The following is a 6503-nucleotide window of genomic DNA, read 5'->3' on the forward strand; positions in this document are numbered from 1 at the left end:
CGCATTCCGAGATTTGAACTTTATTTGGAATTGGGATAGTTCGATGATGCTAGCATCCTTCCCGCTAGGTCAGGCTTTTGTAGAACTTGCCTGACCGCTTGGTCGGTTCGGACCGTAATGGGGTGGGCTTGGAAATATTGTTGGAGATGTCGGGATGCCGTGAGATGTGCGAAGGCGAGTTTCTCGAGGTGTGAGTTGCGTGATTCCGTGTCTTATACGACTTTGCTTATGAAATAGATGGGTCGCTGGGCCTTATTCTTGTCTTCTCGGATAAGTGCTGCTGCAAGGGCTTCTTCCGTTATAGACAGGTATAGGAAGAGGATCTCTCCGGTTTGGGGTTTGGCGAGGATTGGGGTTCCGCTAGGACTTTCTTAAAGTGTTAGAATGCCTCTTCGCATTCTGCTTCCTATTGGAAGGGGGTTCCTTTCTTCATAAGTTTGAAGAAGGGGATCACCTTCTGGGCCGACGCACCAAGAAAATGAGATAGGGCGGTCAGCTGGCTGGTCAATTTCTGGATGTCTTTGAGGTTTTTTGGACTTGCCATTTCGAGTATGGCTTTACACTTTTCAGGGTTTGCCTCTACCCTTCGTTGTGTGTCATGAAATCCAGGAATTTTTCTGCTTCCATCCCGAATGCGCATTTTATCAGGTTAAGGCGCATTTGGTGCCTCCTCAAGGTATCCATTACGAGCTCGAGGTCGCTGATGAGTTGCTCGCCGGATTCGGTCTTCGCGAGCATGTCATCTATGTAAACTTCCAGCTTGTTACCGGACAGGCCTTGGAAAATTTTCTTGACGAGCCTTTAGTAAGTGGCTCCGTCATTTTTAAGGCCGAAGGGCATGACTGTGTAGCAGTACGTGCCATCGAGAGTGATGAAGGCTGTCTTCTCCTCGTCAGGTCGGTGCATGGGTATCTGGTTGTATCCGGAATACGCGTCCATGAAGCTGAGATATTGGTCGCCGGATGCGGTGTCTACCAGCCTGTCGATATTTGGTAGGGGAATGTGTCTTTTGGACAGGCATTATTTATGTTCGTGTAGTCGACGCACATCCGCCACTTCCCATTAGCTTTTTTAACTAGCACGATGTTTGCCAGCCAGGTCGTATAGGGCAGTTTCCTAATAAAGCCTGCCTCGAGGAGGGCTTTAACCTATTTTTTTACCTCAGCTGCTCGGTCGGGGGACATTTTTTGTCTCCTCTGTGCCACAGGCTTAGCCTTGGGATCTACGACTAGTCGGTGGGACATTAGGTCGGGATCTATCCCTGGCATGTCAACGGGTGTGAAAGCAAACAAGTATCTGCTTCGTCGTAGGAGGCTCGAGAGATTTTCCTTGAGATCGTGTGGGAGATTCCGGTTGATGAAAGTATATTCTTCTTTGGTCTGCCCTATTTATAGTCTCTCCATGTCTCCCTCTAGTTTTGGTCTGGGTTGTCCGTCTTGTCAGGCATCCAGGTCTTCTAAGAATATGTCAGCCGCGTTACGGGATCTCTTTCGTAGGGCTAGGCTAGTGTGGTTGCACTTTACTGTGATTTCCCGGTCTCCTTGGATTGTTCTGATGGAGCCGTCTTCTGCGATGAACTTCATGAGAAGGAATTTTGTGAAGATGACAGCGGAGAGGTCGTTAATTATTTTCTTTCCAAGGATAACGTTGTAGAACGGTGGAGTCCTTGAGGACTACGAACTCGGATAGGATTGTCTTTCTTTGGTTTCCTGTCCCTACGGTGAGGGGGAGGACGATGGAACTATCTAGCTTGAGGAAGTTATCTCCGAGTCCGGTGACTCCGTTGCGGTGCATTTTGAGGTTGTCATGGCAGAGTCTGAGTTTGTCAAAGGCTCATCTGAAGAGGATGTTGGAATCTGCTCCTGTGTCCACCAGTATTCTTCTGACTAACCCGGTTCCAATCATTGCTGAGATGACGAAGGGGGCGTCCTCTGTGGTGCACAAAATTGTGATCATCAACAATGGCACCAGTAGAATTGGAGCTCTCAAACGTGAATCACACTTTGTCACAACTTCGCACAAGTAACCAGCAAGTGCACTGGGTCGTCCAAGTAATACCTTACGTGAGTAAGGGTCGATCCCACGGAGATTGTTGGTATGAAAAAAGCTATGGTCATCTTGTAAATCTCAGTTAGGCAGATTCAAATGGTTATAATGGTTTTCGAAAATACAAAGATAAATAACATATAAATTAAAGATAGAGATACTTATGTAGTTCATTGGTAGGAATTTCAGATAAGTGAATGGAGATGCTTTATCCCTCTTGAACCTCTGCTTTCCTACTACCTTCATCCAATCATTCTTACTCCTTTCCATGGCAAGCTGTATTTAGGGCATCACCGTTGTCAATGGCTACTTTCCATCCTCTCGGTGAAAATGGTCTAAATGCTCTGTCACAGCACGGCTAATCATCTGTCGGTTCTCGATCATGTCGGAATAGAATCCATTGATTTTTTTCCATCTGTCACTACGCTAAACAATCGCGAGTTTGAGGCATCTCAGGGATTTCTTGATGATGAGCTTCCTCATGCGTCTCTTGAGATCCATGAATAGGCTCTCTTGTTTGCTCCATCCTCTTCTTAGTGATGGGCTTGTCCTTTTCAATGAGGATGTCTCCTTCTATGACAACTCCAGCTAAGTAGCATAGATGGCAAATGAGATGAGGAAAAGCTAGCCTTGCCAAGGTGGAGGGCTTTTCGGCTACTTTGTAGAGTTCTAGAGAGATGACTTCATGAACTTCTACTTCCGCTCCAATCATGATGCTATGGATCATGATGGCCCGATCCGCAGTTACTTCGGATCGGTTGCTAGTGGGGATGATGGAGCGTTGGATGAACTCCAACCATCCTCTAGCCACAGGCTTAAGGTCCAGTTATCTCAATTAAACTGGCTTGTCTTTTGAGTCTCTTTTCCATTGAGCTCCTTCCACACATTTGTCCATGAGGACTTGGTCCAACCTTTGATCAAAGTTGACCCTTCTAGTGTAGGGGCGTGCATCTTCTTGCATCATAGGCAAGTTGAATGCCAACCTTACGTTCTCCAGACTGAAATCTAAGCATTTCACCCGAACCATTGTAAGCCAATTCTTTGGATTCGGGTTCATACTTTGATCATGGTTCCTAGTGATCCATGCATTGGCATAGAACTCTTAAACCATTAAGATTCTGACTTGTTGAATGGGGTTGGTAAGAACTTTCCAACCTCTTCTTTGGATCTCATGTTGGATCTCCGGATACTCATTTTTCTTGAGCATGAAAGGGACCTCTGGGATCACTTTCTTCTTAGCCACAACTTCATAGAAGTGGTCTTGATGGGCCTTTGAGACGAATCTCTCCATCTCCCATGACTCGGAGGTGGAAGCTTTTGTCTTCCCTTTCCTCTTTCTAGAGGTTTCTCCGACCTTAGGTGCCATAAATGGTTATGGAAAAATAAAAAGCTATGCTTTTACCACACCAAACTTAGAATGTTGCTCGCCCTCGAGCAAAAGAAGAAAGAATAGATGAAGAAGAAGAAGATATGGAGGAGAGGGAGAGAGAGGTGTATTCGGCCAAGGGGGAGAAGAGAGGGTAGTGTTGTGTGAAAATGAAGAAGGATGGAGGGGTTTATATAGTGGAGGGAGACGGTTTAGGTTTCGGTCATTTAGGGTGGGATTGGGTGGGAAAGAGATTTTGAATTTGAAGGTAGGTGGGGTTTCTGGGGAAGAGTGGATGGACGTGAGTGGTGAAGAGGTGATGGGTAAGAGAGATTGAGGTGATTGGTGAATGATGTTTGGGACAGAGTGTTATGAAAATGTGTGAGAGAGAGGGAGAAGGTAGGTGGGGATCCTGTGGGGTCCACAGATCCTGAGGTGATCCTGTGGGGTCCACAGATCCTGAGGTGTCAAGAATTTCTCATCTCTGCACCTTTTAGGCGTGTAAAATGCCCTCTGTATGCAATCTTGGTGTTTAACGCCAGACTGCAGCATGTTTCTGGTGTTAAACGCCACTTCCATGCTTGTTTTGGGCGTTCAACGCCAATCTGCAGCATGTTTCTGGCGTTGAATGCCAGCTTTCCTCAGGGTGTAATCCTGGCGTTTAAACGCCAGACTACTGCTTGTTTCTGGCGTTCAACACCAGCTTCATGCTTTGTTCTGGCGTTAAACGCCAGACAGATGCTCCTTACTGGCGTTTAAACGCCAGTAAGCTCTTCCTCCAGGGTGTGCTGTTTCTTCTGCTATTTTTGATTCTGTTTTTAATTTTTGCAATTGTTTTGTGACTCCACATGATCATAAAACTAATAAAATATAAAAGAACAATAGAAATGTAGATAAATAAAAATTGGATTGCCTCCCAATAAGCACTTCTTTAATGTCAATAGCTTGGCAGTGAGCTCTCATGGAGCTTCACAGATCATCAGAGCATTGTTGGGACCTCCCAACACCAAACTTAGAGTTTGACTGTGGGGGGCTTTGTTTGACTCTGATTGAGAGAAGCTTTTCATGCTTCCTTTCCATGTTTACAGAAGGATAACCTTGAGCTTTAAACACAAGGTAGTTCCCATTCAATTGAAGGACTAGTTCACCTCTGTCAACATCAATTACAGCTCCTGCTGTGGCTAGGAAGGGTCTTCCAAGAATGATGGATTCATTCTCATCCTTCCCAGTGTCTAAGATTATGAAATCGGCAGGGATGTAAAGGCCTTTAACCTTTACCAACACGTCCTCTACCAATCCATAAGCTTGTTTTATTGATTTATCTGCCATCTCTAATGAGATTCTTGCAGCTTGTACCTCAAATATCCCAGTTTCTCCATTACAGAGAGTGGCATAAGATTTATACCTGATCCCAGGTCACATAGAGCCTTCTCAAAGGTCATGGTGCCTATGGTACAGGATATTAAGAATTTACCAGGATCTTGTTTCTTTTGAGATAGAGTTTGCTGAACCCATGTATTTAGTTCACTAATGAGCAAGGGAGGTTCATCTACCCAAGGCTTATTACCAAACAACTTGGCATTCAGCTTCATGATGGCTCCTAGATATTGAGCAACTTGCTCTTCAGTTACATCTTCATCCTCTTCAGAGGAAGAATACTTCTCAGAGCTCATGAATGGTAAAAGGAGGTTCAATGGAATCTCTAGGATTCACGTCCTTCTCCTCCTTTGTGCATTTCACCATATTGATAATATCAATGGCCTTGCACTCTCTTTTTGGATTCTTTTCTGTATTGCTTGGGAGAGCACTAGGAGGAGTTTCAATAATTTTCTTACTCAGCTGACCCACTTGTGCCTCCAAGTTTCTAATGGAGGACCTTGTTTCATTCATGAAACTTAAAGTGGCCTTAGATAGATCAGAGACTATATTTGCTAAGCTAGAGGGGCTCTGCTCAGAATTCTCTATCTGTTGCTGAGAAGATGATGGAAAAGGCTTGCCATTGCTAAACCTATTTTTTCCACCATTATTAAAGCCTTGTTGGGGCTTTTATTGATCCTTCCATGAGAAATTTGAATGATTTCTCCATGAGGAATTATAGGTGTTTTCATAAGATTCACCCATGTAATTCACCTCTGCCATTGCAAGGTTCTCATGATCATAAGCTTCTTCTTCAATAGATGCCTCTTTAGTACTGTTGGATGCATTTTGCCATCCATTCAGACTCTGAGAAATCATGTTGACTTGCTGAGTTAACATTTTGTTCTGAGCCAAAATGGCATTCAGAGCATCAATTTCAAGAACTTCCCTCTTCTGAAGCATCCCATTACTCACAGGATTCCTCTCAGAGGTGTACATGAATTGGTTATTTGCAACTAAGTCAATGAGTTCTTGAGCTTCTGCAGGTGTTTTCTTTAGTTGAATGGATCCACATGCAGAATGGTTCAGTGACATCTTAGAAAGCTCAGATAGACCATCATAGAATATATCTAAAATGGTCCACTCTAAAAGCATGCCAGAAGGACACTTTTTGGTCAACTGCTTGTATCTTTCCCAAACTTCATAGAGGGATTCACCATCTTTTTGCTTGAAGGTCTGAACATCCACTCTAAGCTTGCTCAGCTTTTGAGGAGGAAAGAACTTAGCCAAGAAGGCTGTGACCAGCTTATCCCAAGAGTCCAGGCTATCTTTAACTTGTGAGTCCAACCATGTTCTAGCTCTGTCTCTTACAGCAAAAGGGAAAAGCATGAGCCTGTAGACTTCAGGATCTACTCCATTAGTATTAACAGTATCACAGATCTGCAAGAATTCAGTTAAAAACTGATAGGGATCTTCTTATGGAAGTCCATGGAACTTGTAGTTCTGTTGTATCAGAGCAACTAGTTGAGGCTTCAGCTCAAAATTGTTTGCTCCAATGGCAGGGATTGAGATGCTTCTTCCATAAAAATTGGCAGTAGGTGTAGTATAATCACCAAGCATCCCCCTTGAATTATTGTTGTTGTTATTATTTTCGGCTGCCATCTCCTCTTCTTTTTCGAAAATTTCTGTAAGGTTTTCTCTGGATTGTTGTATTTTAACTTCTCTTAGTTTCTTC

At 44.0% G+C, this 6503-nt stretch overlaps 1 non-coding gene across 1 annotated transcript; it reads left to right on the top strand.

Annotated features, from left to right (window-relative positions):
• Positions 1-5921: 5921 nt before the first annotated feature.
• Positions 5922-6025, top strand: LOC127740816 (small nucleolar RNA R71). The gene has a single exon (XR_008001672.1). It is a non-coding gene; the product is annotated as a small nucleolar RNA R71 (small nucleolar RNA).
• Positions 6026-6503: the final 478 nt, after the last annotated feature.

Source organism: Arachis duranensis, chromosome 7, assembly GCF_000817695.3.
Source record: "Arachis duranensis cultivar V14167 chromosome 7, aradu.V14167.gnm2.J7QH, whole genome shotgun sequence".
NCBI classification, from domain to species: domain Eukaryota; kingdom Viridiplantae; phylum Streptophyta; class Magnoliopsida; order Fabales; family Fabaceae; genus Arachis; species Arachis duranensis.